Genomic DNA, 20,131 nt, shown 5'->3' with positions numbered 1-20,131 from the left:
CCAATAGTCGGCAGCGAGCGACTCCGCCTCCAGCTCCCATGGCGGCGTCCCCGCCAAAACACACGCCGCCTCGAAGGAGACGGTGCGATACCCGCGGATGACCCTGATGGCAACGGTGCGCTGCGGCCGGCGCAGGAACCGAGCCATAGTGGCCCGGTTGCGCGGCTCAGCCCACACAGGTGCACCGTACAGGGCCATCGATCGCACCACCCCCGCGTAGAGGCGGCGCACAACCTGATCCGGTCCCCCAATATTCGGGAGCAGCCGGCTCAAAGAACCGGCCGTCCTCATCAATCGGGGGACCAGCTCCGCAAAGTGAGCACGAAAGGCCCACCGGCTGTCCAACACGAGGCCGAGGTACTTCAACTGCACCCCGACCCCTATCCGGACGCCTCCAACCACGATGTGGGTGTCAACTGGTGGCGCCCTCCGCGGCCCGTGAAACCACAGAGCCTCGGATTTACTGAGCGCCACGTCGAGACCCAGCCTCCTTATCCTTCCGACGACGAGGGCCACTCCCGCTGTGGCGAGACGGGCAGACTCCCTAAAATCATCCCCCCGGGCCACGACCAACGTGTCGTCCGCGTAACAAATAACGCGGAGGCCCGGGAGGAGGGCGCCCCTCAGCACCCAGTCGTACCCGATATTCCACAAGAGGGGGCCGAGAACCGACCCCTGTGGAACACCACGCTCGACCGGAAAACGATGAAGGGTCCCACCGTACCCGGTACATACGACCGACCTGGCCCCCAAATAGGACCCAACCAGCCGGCGGAGGTAGAGGGGCACTCCATGCCTCTCCAGTGCCCCCCGTATCACGGTCTAGGGCAGAGTGTTAAATGCGTTGGCGATGTCAAGAGACACCGCCAGCGCCACCCCACCCCGAGAAACGGCCTCGTCCGAGAGGGACCGCACGCGAAGAATTGCATCCACGGTCGAACGGCCCTCCCGGAAGCCGTACTGCTCCGCCGACAGGTCAGGCCCCACCCCGACCAGGTGCCGAACGATGCGGGCAGCCAGAATACGTTCCAGCAATTTTCCCGCCTCGTCCAGCAGCACGATAGGACGATACCCGGCGGCTGTATCCACCGGGCGCCCCTCCTTCCTCAACAACACAAGTCTGCCCGTCCGCCAGAGCGACGGAAACCGTCCCGACTCCAAGCAGCCATTATATAGCTCAAGGAGCCGGTCCCCCAGGGCACCGAGGGCCAAGGCCAATACCCGGCCGTGGACTCCGTCCGGGCCGGGGGCCGTGTCTTTCGCAGTCATCTTGACAACGGCCACCCGGAGCTCTGCCTCGGTAATACGGGGCACCTCAGCAGGAGCTTGGCCGTCGACGGTGTCAGACGGCCCGCCCATAGCGGGAGGGACAAAACCCTCCCGCTCCTGCGGGAACAACGCCGAAACGATGTCCCGCAGCTGCTGGGGCTGGAGACGCTCAGTCATAGAGGGGGCCCACGGGCGTAACTTGCCGCGTACCAATTTGTATGGGCTCCCCCACGGATCCGCTTCGAGCGCCTCCAAGAGTCTCTCCATGTTCTGCTCCTTGGCCCGCCTGATGGCCAGCCGCAGGGCGTCCTTCGCAGCGCGATATTCGCGGTGCAGCCGAGCTTCCTCCTCCGCGAACGCGACGGGCTCGTCGCGCCGCAGGCGGCGGCGACGGCGGTGTCTAGTGCACTGGCGGCTCGCCCGAATGGAGACCGCACGCAGTCTTGCAATTTCGGGCGACCACCAGGGCGACTGTCGCCGTCCAGAGTGCCGAGAGCCGACCCGGGGCATCGAGGCATCACATATGCGGTGCATCGCGCCCCGGAACCATTCGGCCTCGGTTTCCACATCGACAGGTTGTGGGCGCGTGGGCGCCCACGCCGCCACCATAGAGGCCTCCACCAGGAGCTCCCTGTTCAGGAGCTTCACTGCCCACCTAGGGAATGACCGGGATGCACTCTGCGGGGGGTCAACCCCGCGGGCACCTGCAGCCGGCGTCGGCGCGGGGGCAGAAAGATCGTACCGGATATACCGGTGATCGGACAACGATTCCGCCCCCACCACCACTCTCCAGCCGAGGATGCGCCGCGCGACGGGCGAGCTCGCGAACGTCAAGTCCACGATAGACTCGCCCGTCCACCGTACGCAAGTCGCGATCGAGCCCCTATTAACGATACAGAGACCGACCGCGACCGCCCACTCCTCCAGCAGCCTACCACGAGCGTCCGCGAATGGGGAACCCCAAGCGACGGACTTCGCATTGAAGTCCCCCGCCAGTATCACTGAACGGGGAGCGAGGTGATGAGCGATCACCTCTAGCCCGTCCAGGAACCGCTCGAACTCGACGGTAGGCCGATTCGGAGAAAAGTACACCCCGATCACGACGATATTTTCTAACTGTACCGCGACGATCCCGGGGCCCCTGGTCACCATCGCCAGGGGGGGGACCATCGCGGTTCTTCTGATATGTATGGCCGCCAAGCCATCAACGTCCCCAAACCAACAGTCATCCGCTGGGGGAACGAAGTATGGCTCGGCGACCACAGCCACGTCAATTGACCACTCCGCCATGGTTTGGAGCAACATGTCCTGAGCCCCAGCGGAGTGGTTCAAGTTTCCCTGCAGGAAGCGATAGGTGTGATCCATTAAGGCTGAACCACATCCATCGCTCCCTCCCCTACTCCATTGCCCCCGCTATCGGGCGCGAACGCCTCAGCGGGGGACAAAGTGCCGGCCGGTGCTCCCCCGGCCAACCGCTTCTTTTGACGCCGCTTAGCTTGGCGGCGCCGATTTCGTTCTGCATTCTTGCTGGCCGGAGGGCAGGCCTTGCCCCCGGCCCGGTGGTCAGCCTTGCGCCCGGCCGCCGCACATAATAAGCAATGCGGCGCAGCCGAGCACACGGCTGCCTTGTGTCCAGGCTGACCACAGCGAAAGCACAATCCGCTGCGGTCAACTGCACTCACGCATTTAGCGAGGCAGTGCCCAGTGCTGAAGCATCTGAGGCACCGCCAGGCGCGTGGTTCGAGAAGGCGCACGCGGGCCGCTATCCAGCCCACGCGCAACCTGCCCGGTTCCCCCGACGGTCTCCCGGGCGGAGGAGCAGCCAAGGAGGTGGCCGCCTCTACCGGGCAACGCACCCAAACAGAGCCAGCCCCGGTATAACCGAGGCGCAGCTCGCCTACAGTTATATTCTCCAGGGCGCAGTTGCCCCGGGCGGCAATAGCCGCCGCCACCTCATCCTTAGTGGTGCAGTCGTCCAGGCCGGTCACTCTCAATTCAGCCATTTTGACCGGCCTGTGCACTCGAACCTCCTCCTCAGGCAGAACCGTACGGAGCTTCGCCGCCAGACGCTCCGCGATGCCGGAACTATCGGCACCGGGACACTCTAGTAGCTTGGCCCCATTGGCCGTCAGCCTACAGCGGAGGCCCTCCCCCGCCCCGATCTCGTCCAGATCAATAGCCGCGCGCGCCCGGGAGACTACATCTCCGTATGACATGCCCTTGGCCTCGGCGGCCGGCAGCAGCGTTAAGACCACTGCCGCCGACCGCGGCGCGCGCGACGACTTCTTCTTCGTCTTCTTTTTCTTGGCGGCCACAGGCGCTCGACCCTGTTGGGGAGCAGCCTGAGACGCCGCGGTGGCCGGTGCTCCGTCCACTTGCGGAGCTGTCGGTACGGCCCTCTTGGCACCCCGCCGGGCCACCACATTCCACCCCTCGTCCATGTTAGACGGGGGCGGAGGCAGCGGACGGGGCTGAGGCGCCTGCGATGTGCGCTTCGCATTAGCGCCACCCCCCCGCTTGGCTCTGTCTCGCCCCGGGCCCGCCCTAGTGGCTGGAGCCTGTACGGGGGTGGAGCGGGTCACCGCAGCACCCAACACCGCGGCAGGTGTAGACGCAGGCCGCTCAGCGTCACCAGAGACAACACGCTTCGCCTCGAGAGCCGCCAGCCCGCCACCCAGCCTTTCCATTACAGCCTGGACGGTGCGGTTGATAATCTCGTCCAGGCTGTAGCAATTCGGTTCCGGCAGGCCCAAGATCCGCGGCCCCGCGGATCCCTGCTGCCGCTCGACGGCCGTCGCCTCCCTAGACCGCGGCGACGGGAGACGCGAACGCCGCTGTACCGCGCGCGATGGTGGCAGCACGGGCCACGGGTCGCCAGCCGCCGCTGAGGGACAGGGACCCCGAGGGACCCCGGAGACCAGCGGCGACACCGCCGGCACAGATGGCGGAGGAGTCCGCGACCCAGCGGCACGTGGCAACGCGGGCGACGACCTCGTCGCGGCTACCCGCTTGGCAGCAGCAACCTTGCCATCGGGCCGCTGCTGCGCCTGTAGCTGTGCTCGGAGCTTCGAATTCTCCGCCATCAGCTGCACCACCTGGTCATTGGCGGAAGCAACCGAAGGCAGAACCTTCGAGACTCGCGAGACGACTTCCCGCAGCCTGCGGCCAGCAGCTTTGGTTTTGGCACTGGTCGCCGCATACGACTTGACGGTCTTCATGGCCCTGCCTATGACCAAGGCAGGGTCCCGAAGACCGCCCTCCTCCTCTTCTGTCGTCCGCCCGTCCAGCGAGGCGACAGACATCGACGCCGATGACGGCGCCGGTGACGGTGCGCCCTTCCCCCGAGCGGGTCTCCCTTTAGGGGGCGGCATCTCCTCCGCGGCAGAGGCCGAATCGGAGACTACCACCACTTTCTCCGGTGGGGCATCCGTGTCAGAGGACGACGTTTGCCCCTCCCCTTCGCGGGAAGAAACTCCCCTCGACTTTCTCTTCCGCCTAACTTTCCCTTTCGGGCCAGCCGCCTCACAGTCGCTGACGAGCGCAGAGCGCGTCGAGCCAGCGCTGGCACACCTCGGTTCGACGGGTTTTCCGCTGCCCGTCGCACAGCCCCCTTCATCGTGGCATGCTTTGCCCCCCCCAGAATACGTGGGGCAGCATGCTCCCACCGAGGTGGAAGCACGGAGGGATTCTCCACCTAGAGTGGTACCCTCCTGGGGTAATTTTTTCCTTAAGTCTGCCATCATTTATTTATTCCTTTATTATTTAACCAGGGGTCGGTCCCCTGGAACGGCCCTCATGACTGGACACCCTCCAGCCACTCATCCCATCACCGGGCACGTCACAGGCTTAGGATTAGGGCATTTTTTATAGAGGTTTGCATCCTCGCGGCCCCTACTAGGCAGCGGCCCCCGCCCCCCACCAAGTGGGGATTACGGTATGGGACAACCCTTGGGACTAGACTCCCTCCAGCCATTCATCCCATCGTCAGGTGTCAAAAACTTGGGATTGGGGCATTTTTTATAGAGGTTCGCATCCTCACGGCTCCTGCTAGGCAGCAGCCCCCGTCCCCTACTCGGTAGGGATTGCGGTGTGCTTCTTCGAAGCCACGCCGGTAAACCGGTACCCCCCTTTGGGGGGCCTTCCCCTGTAGCCGCCAAGAGGCAGCCGGGGACATGGCAACCAGCGACCGGAAGGGAGTGTGTGGTGTCGTGGGACACCGGATAGGAACGAAGTTCCTTATTATAAAAATATTAATTTTAAGTTCTATTCGAGGTATAAAGAAAATAAAACTGGAGGTTTCGCAACAACCCACGGCAACTCGGTAACGTGCGAACTTATTGTGGTACACTTCATTCGCGGTTGTTTTCTTAAGAGTTAGTGTATTGCGCAAACGAACGCTCTGAGATCGTGGTTAATGAATGATAAAAAAATTGTTATTTTTTGTACGTTATTACAAAATAAAGTCGTACACTGTGTGCATTACTAATAAAAATCTTACGTTACGGACGTTTTTTCCGGGTTAGGGTCCGCATCGTCCCATAAGGAACTTCATTCCAAAAAAGCAAATACTGTGAACAATTAGTAACAAAACAAGTGGAACCTCATTCTCATCAGCTTCAATTACATGAATTATTTAAACTATCAATCGTTCATAAAACCGAGAAGCCGTTTAAAAACAAAATAACTGTTCCTTCCTATTATTATATCTAAAATCGAAATGGATTCGACAATTTATATCAAAAGCCACGTTTAAATCGATGTTAATTAAAACATTTAAACGTCAAAGCGGCATTTACACTCATAATGGTAACCATTTAAATAGTTATGGAAATCTGTCACGAGTCGAACCGATGAGAAATCTCTGTTAAACCTTTTAGTTGATCATGAATGAAATACTGAATTACGTCGTTCTGTTTTATTTTCGTAAGTATATATTCGGCAAAGGAATAATAAACACGCATTGAATTGGATATAAGATCGTTTCTTGACTCTTCACAAAAAGTATTTTTCGTATTACCTTCTACGTATGACCGGCGGCAGGCATATCGTTTCAATAAAATTAAATGGGAATTAGGTGTATTTTAAGCGTCGAGGGTCCTGGCTGCGACTTGACAACGATGAGTTGTAGAGATGATGCACGACTTTTGTGAGTGAAACATCTTCTTTTGTATCAGCAGGGAGCAGGCAGGGAGATATAGCCCGGGCAGAGGGGTTTCCCCTAAGGCCCGCTCCGTGCCCCCGCAAGGGGACGCGACGACCCCATAGATTACCCTGCTTCTTATCCACCGGCGTGGTATTGTATAAATTAACGGCGCCACTGGTGGGCTGATAGTCCGCCGACTGAGAGGCTCGGTGGTAGATCGGCTTCGGCGTTCCATATGTGGAGGAAAGAGATGCGCTTCGCGCTAAACCCACCTCATTTGACCGGCCTGCCTCGGTTGAATTCTGTCCTATGCAAGACTCGAATGTGGACTGTTAACCGACAAAGAATTTTAGTCAGTTCTATTCAGACGTATTCTTCCTGCGGCCCTTAATACCTGAACGGAAGTCAAGCGATTTCCTCGTGATCAAAAAATACGATTGAAGTTTTTTTTTCAAAATGTCAATAATGAAACAAGAGAGAAAATATTATACGTTCAATTAAACCTTAATCTGTAGGTATCAGGGATTCTGGCATGTTAATCATTAGGTAAATACTAGTAAATATAAAGGTACGTATAACAGTTGAAATACCTAATGTTTACAAGACAAACGTTTGTTATGATTCAAATTCAAACATCAGAAAAAATCACTGCCGATTAGCATCGATCTATCTACCTGCAAATATATTTGTTCGAGATCTATACGTTCACACACAGTAACGATACACATATGAGTTCAATAATCTTCACGATATTCTATTCCCGCGTAAACAGCCTGAAAATAAATTAAAACTTCGCTGAAATGCGCGTGAAGTAAACGTGTATAATCTGTTATCTCGCCGTTAATTGCGGCTTTAGAAGTTGTACAAGTTAAACAAATTGAAATAAACGTAATAAATGCCTTTTCCTGTACATATGGATGTTCCCGCTGTTCAAGACTTTAATATTAGATCTAACGCGATGTTAATGTCAGTCGAATGGTTTGATAACTTCTAAATGTTTCGTATATCTGAAACTACAGTTTATTTTCATGATTCGGTGACATATTTATTATGTTTTGACTTTTATCTATATCTATATATTTTATCTATATCTATAAGTATATATATATATTGCTGTTCGTTATTCTCGCTAAAGCTCGAGAACAGCTGGACCGATTTGGCTAATTTTGGACTTGAATTATTTGTGGAAGTCCAGAGAAGGTTTAAAAGGTAGATAAAGATGAAAAAGCTCGGAATTAAATAAAAATTACAATTTTGTTTTCCCTTTGATGTCCCCCCCCATCGGACGGATTCCTTGTGTTTGTTTTAAGTTTATTTTATACAAAAGTTTAGGTCTTTTATTTATCGATTGAGGCACTACGAAGTCTGCCGGGTCAGCTAGTACGTAAATAAATATCTTTTATTGCTTGCATTAATTAGAAAAAAAAGTATTTTTTCACCACAAAGTCGGTCAAAGCACATGGCCATGGATTTCGTGCACAAGTTTGGTAAATCACTCGCCAAGTTCAGGAGGCTAACTTGCAGATTGATGTTGAAGTTTCCTGGACTCATGCCGAAATACAGAAGCTTACGTAACTTTATATGTTTAGTCGATGCTCTTAATAACCGACATATTTTACTTTGGTAAGAACGAAGAAGTCGTCGTGGCCTAAAGGATAAGACATCCGGTGCATTCGTGTGTAGCGATGCACCGGTGTTCGAATCCCGCAGGCGGGTACCAATTTTTCTAATGAAATACGTACTCAACAAATGTTCACGATTGACTTCCACGGTGAAGGAATAACATCGTGTAATAAAAATCAAACCCGCAGAATTATAATTTGCGTAATCACTGGTGGTAGGACCTCTTGGGAGTCCGCACGGGTAGGTACCACCACCCCGCCTATTTCCGCCGTGAAGCAGTAATGCGTTTCGGTTCGAAGGGTGGAGTAAGCCGTTTTAACTATACTGAGACCTTAGAACTTATATCTCAAGGTGGGTGGCGCATTTACGTTGTAGATGTCTATGGGCTCCAGTAACCACTTAACACCAGGTGGGCTGTGAGCTCGTCCACCCAACTAAGCAATAAAAAAAAAAAAAAAATAAAAAAAAAAAAAAACTTGATTTTATAGCAGTATTATAACTAGTTGACAGCTTTAGCTACTCAATACTTAGGTCAATACTTACCAAGACTAAGATAGGATAATGACGTGAAATAATGATGACGGATGAAAAGAATGACGGATAATGACTTATTTTTAAGAATGCCTGGTCTAGCAAAATGGTTTTTATTTCTGTTCTATGGGTAGGTTAAGCCCACAGCCATTGCCACAGCCCACATTGGTTAATGGATGGTATTCTGAAAACCATTTAGCTAAAAGCTTAGACAAAATAGAAGTCTGTCGACGCAAGGCCTGGTGAGTACAGTGGATGACGCAAAGCCTCCAACCTTACCTCTTGTAGCCTTAAGACGGCCTGTTAAGCCGTAGGAGGTCGAAAGTTGTCATGTAGGAGCAGCAGAGACAAGAGATTAACCAAAGCTGGCCGGAGTTCGCGAGCTTCTATATCATTGTGTCCAGTTTAGGGATGATCGATATTCGATCGATGTTTGTTCAACATTGATGTTTAGCTTTTTTTTTTCCTACCTAAGCTGATAGCCTTAGGGGCTATTTCAGCGTAACCCTAACGTTTGTAGGTGAGCTCACGGGGCTCAAACCTGATGACGTTGCTAACACGAACCCTAGCAAGAGCCGTGCTTCGCAAAATCTACCACCGGATCGGAAACGCGACCCACTGAGAAGATCCGGCGAGAAACTCAGTGGGCTGTGTCTGAGAGTTAAGGTGTTTAGCTGGAAAACATCGATGTTTTAACATCCGATCAACATCGATGTTTTACTAATATCGATTATCCCTAGTCCAGTTCCTTACATCCGTAGTAAAGCTGGTACTATTTGATAAGAAGCTGTGACCATGATTTTTTAGGGATAAGTTTTGATTTGGGGCATTACCTAGATGCTAAACTAGGGTTTAACCAACATGATAACGACTTACAATAATAAAAATAATTGATTTTTCATCGCAAGTGGCATTGTGGTTCAAAATCGCTTCGTTTCTGTGCTCGTTCAGTTCGTGCGACACTCACTTATACAGTTTTTTTTTACCTTGGCAACTTGGCGGAAATGGACTAATTTTATTTGATACTAAGGTTGAAAACCGCTGTTAGCTCAGCGGTTGCTTGAATATCGTCAGCTTCCACAATCACTTTCAATTCGCGTTGTTGACTTAAGTATTCGGACGACCACGGCTCATATTTTAGATTAATATTTCCATGTCGGAAGCTTTAAGACCAATAATGAGCCGTTTTTTGAGCCGTATTGCTACAACTACCGAAGACTCGTATTTCATTATTACTCCTATTTTTATCATGTCCATACTGGTATCTCTTTAAATGAGGACATTCTTTTGGTAGTCCTTTTAGGTAAATCCAAATCTAAAATTTTACGTTGATTGTAAAAATAATGAATTTATAAGCACATTGTACTGAACTTAAATATTTTGTTATATTTTTGTAGAAAAAAGTCACTGAGCTGGTGTAAGAAACATACATGCGTGGACTCATAAAACCAAAAGTGGTATTGTGTCGAAACTAAAGAGCAGAATATTTTTAAACATTTTTTTGTGTGGTATACCTGGTATAATGGAATACCGATACCGTCGTCTCCACCATGTATAGAAGTTATTACAAAATCGTATTGAAACCGATGATTGATATTTCTGTTATTATTCAAAGAATAACCAAACAATGTGACAGAGTGTGTTATTCAAAACGTCTGATTTATGATCTTTCAAGTAAACAAATTTTAATAACAACTTTATCGCTCTACGTAATGTCATTAAAGTTATAAATTGAATTGTAAAACGATTCTTTTGAAAAATTAAATTAATTACATTAAAAATAAAATCAAGTTATCGCAAAGAAACATAGTATTCAAAGTTCATATTTTTAATTAACATTGCTCATAAAATGCCAATCGGGACACCTCCGACTCAATCACGTCTCGGTGATCTCGGGGGGTCGTGAGGTCTCGTAAATAAGCAATTATCGGCTTAGTAAAGGACCGATTTTGGTAAATTTTTTTCTCGCGCGAGGGGTTACTAATTGAGACATAAATTATTCCCTGATTGCTTCCTATATCCCCCAAGACGGTATTTGGAATTGGTGCTTTGCGAATAGGCAGCTGCCGAGTTATCTCCACTTAAGGTTCAAAAGATTGAATTACGATTGAAAAAAAGAGTATTGAGCAAATGTGACTTCTGCTAAATCGCCTATTTGTCCATCATTCCCCTGTAATAAACTTACTGAGCTTAACCATCAGACTAATTTCTATCATCAAACCCCACAAGTATTTTATATGTGAGAAATGCGGTGGCTTAACCAAGGATTGAAGAGATGAAATAGAATTTATTTATTCTTAGATGTTATTGTAACGAATTTGTTTGATATCAAAATATGAAATATTGATCACCGGATCCAATAAAGTAAAAATCCTGACAAACATCGGTGCGATAAACAGGACGGAAAACATTTTTGTATGGAAATAAAAAATCGTAACAGTAACAAAATAGGATCATATCACGTATTCATTTAACATTGGTAGGAAAGCTTAACAGAAAATGGCATTGATAGAACTGAATTCCAATTGTAATAAAAATCGGTTTTTAATGTTTATTTTTTTTAGAAACGGCCGTTTCAAAACTATCCTAATATACAACAAAATAAGAATCTAAAATCTCAGTCTTTTACCTTTTCAACTTCTGCGAGAAGCAATGAAATAAAGTTCAATTCGAGAAAGGAAACGTCAGTTTTCATCCAATCGTGAGTTTAGTTGTGTTTAATCGTTGTGTTTAACCACAGTTCGTTGGAAAAAGAAAGGAAACAAAGAACAAACATTAGCAAGAAGGTATAACAGTTTGAACCTTCATTCGGTACGGGCGGGCGGATTTTAATTCTGCTTTCACTGTATAATTAAAAACAGCGAAGATGTTTGGTGTTTTTTTTTTGAACACCAACAATAGCTTTCGTAAAAAAAGGTTGAACGTTGTAATTAGTATCGGAGAATTTGTTCGCAAAAGTAAAGAGCTTCTTTACTTAAGAAAAAAACTTCTGAAATTGTCTTAGTTTTTTTTTGTTACGCGTTTTCTTTTCTCTTCAGTAGCGTTTGATACTGAAGACTTCTGAAAATAGTCTTTTAAAAATAGAGGCGACAAATTATTAACCGTAATTCAGAACTTGGATCTATATTCTCATAGTGTCACTTTACATAGGCCGTTACTTTGAAAAACACAGTTTTACTATTATATGTGCCATGAGGAACAGCTGCTCTACCCTATCGAGTCCAGCTCATTCACCATCCAAGTCGTATGTTCCATTCAATTTTACCCATCCTTATGAATATATCGAAATAAAACACAGATGCTATTTAACTTCCTTCAACGTCATGGAAGAAAAATTGCAACTCTTAATTTTGGTATCAAAATGAAGAACTTCATACCCTATGCAGGTTTTCAATAAGAACTTTCAAATCGGCAAGTCTGGCTTGTAGCCTTGCTTCACTGTCGGACACAGGTACTAGTATCGTTCGCAATAATAGTGAAACTCCAAGCGCCACGCTGGTCCACAAAAACTTTCCCTTGTGTCCATTCGCTTGTGCGTTAACCTTGTACCAACGAAATGGATGGTACTTTTGGTTATAGTTATGTGTCGTAATAAAAAACAAAAACTTTAGTTAGGTTTTCAAATCGACAACATAGAGAAACAAGTAACCGGTTACTGGTTTGAAGTCGTCGTGGCCTAAAGGATGAGACGTCCGGTGCATTCGTATCTAGCTATGGACCGGTGTTCGAATCCCGCAGGAGGGTACCAATTTTTCTTCTATGGTGAAGGATAACATCGTGCAATAAAAATGAAACCCGCAAAATTATATTTTGCGTAATTACTGGTGGTAGGACCTCTTGTGGGTCCGCACGGGTAGGTACCACCAGCCCGCCTATTTCTGCAGTGCAGTGAAGCAGTAATGCGTTTCGGTTTGAAGGGTGGGGCAGCCGCTTAACTATACTGTGATCTTAGAACACATATTATCTTAAGGTGGGAGGCGGTATTTAAAAAAAGCCACATAAATACATATATTTGTATAGTATTAGTAATTTTAATATATTATTAGTAAAATTGTATTTTCTTCGGTTTTCGCGAGTCGTAGACATAATTAACCCTAAGTACTATTACGGTTTAATCTCGGGGTTTTGTAACCCACTGAGTTTCTCGTAGGATCTCCTCAGTGGGTTGCGATTCCGATCCAGTGGTAGATACTGCGAAGCTCTGCTCTGGCTAAGGCTATTATTAGCAAATTCTCTCAAGTTGAGCCCGTGAGCTCGCCTACCCACCCAGGTAGAGTTAACATTTTCTTTTACATTTTGACATTCAACAAGTGTGTTTTTGATGACATCCAAGTTGAAATAAATGATTTTGAATTTGAATTTGAATTTGGTATAGCTGGAATCGCCCCTTAGGCTATCAGCAAATATGTAGAAAAATAAGTTTTTTTTTATTGTCTTTTTATAATTTCGAAGGTTTCTATGCTTCACAGTTTTTGTGGACGAAATCTCAGAATTATAATAATTATTATTTAATGACATTAAATACGCGAGATTAAATCGTAAAAGTAATTAGGAAAGTAATTTATTTAAAGTAATGCATTTAGATTTCACCAAATAAACAGCAATTAAATTTTCTTGCAATAACTTGTTTAAGATGCACGTTGGACACTTTGTGGGCGAACTGTTATTGTTGATGGCACAAAACCAAATTGATACCGACAGCTAGAGAATTTTTAATGAATGGAACGTAGTACAACGGAAGTAATAAAGCTCGTGACTATTTCCTTTACTCAAAAATCTTTAATAGTTAGAAGTTAATAAATTTCAGCAAATTATCAATCATAATGTTTATATTGTTCAATGTACATCAAAGCAATTGGCTTGAAACGCCTCAAGGCAGGTGGCGACACTCACTTTGTTGTGAGAATCAACCACGGCAGTCACTAAACGCCAGGTGAATAAGCACTTCTGTTTATTCACGGCCAAACAGCAACAAGAATAACTTAATTTACTAAATCAAAAAATAGAAAAATGTTTACTTTAAACAGTTATATTTTTCCTTAGTAATGTATCATCAATTCTTTAATGTGTTAATTGCAAAATATTAAAGTTTTCTCTTTCTCTACATTTAGTACAGCGCTTGTTAGCATAATTTTGCCCATTGTACGCCGTCATTTGAACACAAACACAACAGTACAATGCTAGTTACTGATTGTTGTAATTTACATGTGTACGCGAATCGGTAAATTGCATATACTGTTTAACTACGATCTGCGTTTGTGAATTCGTATCTCGAAATACCGATTCATTTATGACCGTTTGATGGTTGGATGTCCTGATCCCATATGAGTAGGAACTATCTTTAGTTTGTCGTTTGTCTCTTCCTACCTATAATATACCTATACCTATACCTAACGGCCGTCTGGTGTAGTGGTAAGTGACATGGTCACTACATACGGCGGTCGCGGGTTCGAATCCCGCCAAGGGAAGATATTTGTATGATAAATATAAATGTCTTTTCTCGGGTTATGGATGTATATTAAATATATGTATAATAAAAATCTTACATTTATTTCCGTTATCTGGTACTTGTAACACAAGTTCTTTACGAACTTATCACGGGACCAGTTAACGTGGCGTGATTGTTAGTAAATATTTATTTATATACCTATTTATTTTATTTCATAATTTGCAAAATTACATTAAACCGAATTGGCAGCTGTTGACTAAATCAGTAGTTATTATCGACATTACCATAATTAACTAGGTCACAGCACTAACGCATTCCTTAGGATGGACATGAACTCGCGCGCCTACTGTATGTGTGTTCTGTAAAAAAATCCAATCGCAATATTTTCTCAGTTAAAACCTGTGAGTGAAAAATTTTAAAACAAACGATTGTGATTTAGGAATAAAAAAAAATCTTCAAAGAAAATTCTTTTCAATTTATGAGAAACGAGATATTTTCAGGCACGCGCCGTATAAAGAAGAGCTACAAAAATATTTCAATTTATTATTTACTTTTTAACCTTGAACGTTGAATTACCTAGTTCCGTTCCGCAAAAGGGCATTTTGTTCATCTACACCCTTGTCTAGGCGTTACTACTACATTCTACGAACGCTAACACTTGTAGATATAATTTCACAATACACAATTTTGTAGGATTGCCATAAACTAACACCACTTTGCGTTAGCTAGGTCTTTGGGCCCGAATTGCTTTTACTAGAGCTCATAGGTACCAGAGCATAATATCGCCTGTCACCATATGACATAAGCTCCAATTCAACATTGGCCCAAAGGCTATATGATCGTCTCGTAATCTATTGAAATCCGTTTTCGAATCCGGGTCAGAGCTCTCTTCAGTACAATAAAAAATCTTAGCCTTGAGTTGTGGAAGCTGTAAGTTTCAGCTCGTCAAACCGTAACCATTGCTTCGTTGTAGAAATGAGAGGATGCCGGTACGAATCGATCCGAACTCACATCCAACCAAAGTACCCAAATTCATAAACACAATACCCTACCCTTTGATAGGTGAACCTTAATGACTGTTACTCTTCTAACTGGAATGCACGACGGCTTCACAGAATAATAACGCAGGCTCCGTACAACTACTCGTAAAGTATAATCACTACTCTAAGCGCATCTGTCAATATCTATATATTAATACGTGAAGCAAAACTTTGTACCCATTTTTACGAAAATTGCGCGAACGGAGGAGTATGAAATTTCTCACACTTTTAGAGAATATAGAGAAGGGGTGCAGAATGCAAATATTTTTTTAAATAATGCATACAAGATACATTTAATCAAGAAAAAAAAACATTACACACACTACCATGTATTTGACACACACACGCATGCATACTATTTGTTTATTGTCAAACTTTTCTTATTGCATAAAGAGTATGGTTAAATTGAGAATAGATTAAATATTGTTTGTCTTTGTTAATATTTGTTTAAGTGTAGTCTTGATGAAATCTGTGATTATAGAAGTATAATAAATATTCTTTGACAATAGAACCATAATAATGTTCAAACTTATGATTTTAATTAATTATAGTCGAATTTCGACTACTGCGGGACCACTAGTTAATGTGGTTCCTTCAGTTTTCTTCGTGATTCGTAAACATAATTAATATTACTTTTACGCTTGAATCTCACGTTTATTATTTTGTATATCCAACTATATCGAGGGGTGAAAGGTGGTTTATGCGACATGTGGCTTAAGATGATATATATTTTAGCTTTGTAATTAAAGGTCCTTTTTATTTGATATTAGCATCAACATTTACATGTATTTAATCGAACTTCATTTATACTATTCAAGTAGCTAAAAAAGTTTTGTTTTCATTGTATTTTTTCCAAATTTTAAACTTAAAAAGGCTCTCTTGTATTGTTTTAAAAATGTCGTTTAAACTAAACTAGATGATGACCGAGTTCGCTCGGTTTTTTTTTTTGATAACGCCATCTTGTTGTGTCTTTAAAGCGGTTAGTTGCCCTCAATTAAGAAAAATAGTATTATTATTCGCCAATAGATGTCGGGAAGAGTTGATTATTGAAAACACGAATAAAACAACATTTTCTAAAAATAAATTGTAGCTAGATCGATTTATAGCCCCCAAAATCCCCTGTATACTAAATTTTAGGAAAATCGTTGGAGCCGTTTCCGAGATTCAGATTATATACATATATATTAATATACAAGAATTGCTCGCTTAAAGGTATAAGATAGCCAGCCTTTCACCCCTCGATATACAGTTTTCGTGGTCACCGGATGTCGATGAAATCTCCATTGGTACAAAGGTATAGAGATGGATAAAAAATTAAACCATAAAACTAGTTTTAGTTAAGCAGTATTTTTTTATTTTTTATTGCCGTTGTAGGCAGACGGGCATACGGCCCACCGGATGGTGAGTGGTTACCGTCGCCCATGGACTTCAGCAATGCCAGGGGCAGAGCCAAGCCGCTGCCTACCGCTTAATACTCTCCACAAGCCTCGTTTGAAGAAGGACATGTCATAGCGCTCGGGAAACACCGTGGAGGGGAGCTCATTCCATAGCCGGATGGTACGTGGCAAAAAAGATCTCTGGAAACGCACTGTGGATGACCGCAGTGGCTCCAGGTAGTATGGATGAACTCTACTCCGGTGGCGGGCGGTGCGATGGTAAAAACGAGATGCTGGTATCATCTCGAACAATTCCTCAGAGCACTCCCCATGGAACATACGGTATAAAATACAGAGGGAACCGAAGTCCCTCCGCAAACCCAGAGAGTATTTGGCCGACGTATCGTAAATATTGTTAAAATTCTCCGCGGTACGAATAAAAGTATGCTTGTTTATCGAAGCACCACTTTCATTCACTCTATACTTAAGTAGCGTTTTGAAACTTTAAAACAACTACTCAGTTTCCGATTTCAAGCGATCTTTTGTTAAAGGAACTCGTTCAAGTATACCGTTTCCACCTTATCTGTTATTCACAAGCTATCGGAAAGGCATTATTAGCGCTCTCGATGAAACTGCACTCGGGATTCAAGTTGAAATACGAATTTCTGTAATATGCGAATAACTTGTGCTTTGTGGAATTTTTTTTATATTAAAAATGAAACCGTGGTACCGTAATTATATAAATTAAAAACGCGCTTAAATACGTGACCACGACTACTCTGCCAAGAGAAACCGACTATGATGATGACGATGATGATTATAAGTATGAACATATGTCAGTCTCTTGTATCTATAACACAGGGAATACTAATTTAGGGCCGGATGACCTAGTGTAATTTGTTGCCGTCGAGTGCGGGCCAGGGAGGCGGATCTCGCCCAAGCCTTGGCCCTCTAAGTGTTTCGGGTCCCCTTCATATGTCAGTCTGGGGCCCGGCGAAGGGGGCCTAAGAAGACGACGTGCTAGCTGCTCTGCACGCGTTTTACGCAAGAGCATCCGGGTAATGGAAGGCCGGCTATCCTCGACCCACTCTGGTTTTGACCCAGTGGGGTATTCCGTAGGATAACTAACTCTAACCGGCACCATCTAGGCGGGCTTCAGACAGCCTGCCGACCGAGAGGGCTGGTGATCGTGGCGCCGACGACCGCCGGTCCGTCGTCCCGAGGGGGAGGGTGATGGGAGAGATGTGCTCCGCACTAAACGCTTCACTCTCCCTTCTTTGCCTTTTCATGAGTTCTGTCTCATGAGAGGCTCGGATGTGGGTTGTTGAGCGACAGATTTTAGTCGGTTCGACTCCGACATACCCCGCCCGCCATCCCCAGTGGACGGTGGGAGTCCGGCGATTTTCTCCTGACCAAAAAATAAAAAAAAAGTTGTTAAGTGGTTACCGGAGTCTATAGACATCGCAACGTAAATGCCGCCACCCACTTTGAGACATGAGGCTGGAGTCTCAATTAAATTGTATAAGAACTTTCCGATATCTCAAACCACAACGCATCAATTTATTTATTTTTATTTATTTTTCTGGTGGTGGAATGCATTATAAGCTCCAGTTCCAGTTTGGAGTAGGACGGGACAGCCATGATGCAATCAATACAATGGACACTACGTCTTCTTTTTTTTGCTACCTATGCTGATAGCCTTGAGTGGCTATATCAGCGTTACCCTAGCGTAGGTGAGCTCTCGGGACTCAAACCGGAGGTATTGCTAACTCTGGCCCTAGCAAGAGCAGTCCTTCGCAGAATCTACCACCGGATCGGAAACGCGAAGCACTGAGAGTTCGTCTTCGTGTATTTTTAGACATCTACAACGTAAATGCCGCCACTCACGTTGAGAATTAAGTTCTAAGATCTCAGTATAGTTACAACGGCTGCCCCACTCTTCAAACCGAAACGCATTACTGCTTCACAGCAGAAATAAGCAGGGCGGTGGTACCTACCCGTGCGGACTCACAAGAGGTCCTACCACCAGTCCCCTACTTAATACTAGATAACCCATAGGATCGGCTACCTTAAAACCTGCCGGTGCTGCACACCTTGCCCACGGATTGAAAAGTTATTGCCTAAGAACTCTAGTAATCTAAAGTCTTTTATTACAACTCTTAGCTTCTTAAAAAAAACTAATTGCCAAATTGTAAAGATTGCTTTTTACTACAGTAAATAATCTGTACAATAGGTAGGTACTGTAGTTACCACAGATAAGGCACGCGCCAGCCATCCGCCGCGCCGCCCACTAACGTTTCGCCTTTTACATTTCAGCAATTTTAGAGGTGTATTTTAAAAAGTAATGCTCATGCACGCTTTGTGTTTGAAGTTTAGAAGTTCAACGACCTTGATCTCCATCGAGTTTTGTCTTGCTTTTCAAATGAAGAATTAATGTTTTACGTAGATTCAAAATTGCTGTCTGGTTGTTTAGCGGATGTACCTACATATTTACAATATAAGCAAATTAGTTTACAACTCATTATATTACATGGGAACATGTCAGGAATCATTTTAAGTAAATATATTCGTTTCGTGCGAACAAACAGACAAAAGCATTAAAAATCAATCAACTCAATAATTAATCGATTTTTTTAATCTAGTGTAAATATTTAATTCAAATTAATTAATGCTTTGGTGATTAACATATTGTTGTTCTTCGATTCTGCTATCGCTTTAGCAACGTTAATTTGTTAACAACCGACCGCCTTATCTTATCGGGTTTCACAAATTCTAGCCCTGACTGTATAAAATTATATTACATTATGTATTTGCTCGCATGTGACTCCCGCGAGTGAATGATTTTACGCATGACATCCAAGTATATTTTAAATAGCAACATTAACAAACTAAAGTGTTCTACAATCGTAGTCGTGTGTGGTAAACAAATAAAAACTTTTTTCTGCATCACTCATGCAGATTTTTTTTTGTTTGCTATCAATGTGTTCTTTCTCTAGTTCTTTTTCGATCTTCTGTTAAATACATCACAGCTCTAATACTAAGATTTGTGTTTTTCCTAATTAGGTCTTGCAACATTATATACACGGGCTAGTATAAGGTATTGGCAATATGTATTAATAAATCCGCAACTAACATATAGATTGGGCTGATTATGATCTGTTAACGAATAGAGACATACAAACTAGTGGATGAAAAAGATTAAAATGTGACTAATTTAAAAATCTATGAACCGAAATTAAATATATATATACATTTTGTTCTAAATTCAAACTCTTGCAACACAGTCACCGCGTTCGCGTTCGAAATTTAACATAAAAGGCAAATGTCGTTACATCCTCTCCACATGCAGTCCCGACTATTCGAACCTTTGTGTTTACTTTAAAAAAACAACATCAAATGATAATGTAATCGGTATTTTAAATGATTCACAGTTTAGCGAGCGTCATTTCATGATACTTCTAGATGTGATTGACAAGCTTTTGCACGAATATGCATATTGAGAACTACGAACAAACTATTTTATACTATATCTAATTAGTGTTCTTTTTTTTTTATTGCTTAGATGGACGAACCTGATGTTAAGCGGCTAATGGAGCCCATAGACATCTACGTGGGTAACTATACTTGAGACCTTAGAACTTATATCTCAAGGTGGGTGGCGCATTTACGTTGTGGATGTCTATGGGCTCCAGTAACCATT

The 20,131-nt window shown here is 45.0% G+C and overlaps 1 protein-coding gene, 1 long non-coding RNA gene and 1 pseudogene across 6 annotated transcripts in view; all 3 read left to right on the top strand.

Moving 5' to 3' along the window:
• Positions 1–20,131, top strand: part of LOC114249107 (Histone gene-specific Epigenetic Repressor in late S phase) — a 245,520-nt gene that overhangs the window by 126,561 nt on the left and 98,828 nt on the right. The gene's annotated exons all lie outside the window — the stretch shown is intronic.
• The window catches only part of LOC149500994 (uncharacterized), a 53,788-nt gene that overhangs the window by 24,378 nt on the left and 9,279 nt on the right, over positions 1–20,131 (top strand). The window lies entirely within an intron of this gene.
• On the top strand, positions 4,040–7,514 carry LOC149500995 (uncharacterized; annotated as a pseudogene).

This window comes from Bombyx mandarina, chromosome 18, assembly GCF_030267445.1.
Source record: "Bombyx mandarina strain Sakado chromosome 18, ASM3026744v2".
In the NCBI taxonomy this organism is placed as follows: domain Eukaryota; kingdom Metazoa; phylum Arthropoda; class Insecta; order Lepidoptera; family Bombycidae; genus Bombyx; species Bombyx mandarina.
This window is presented reverse-complemented; position numbering and strand designations above follow the sequence as displayed.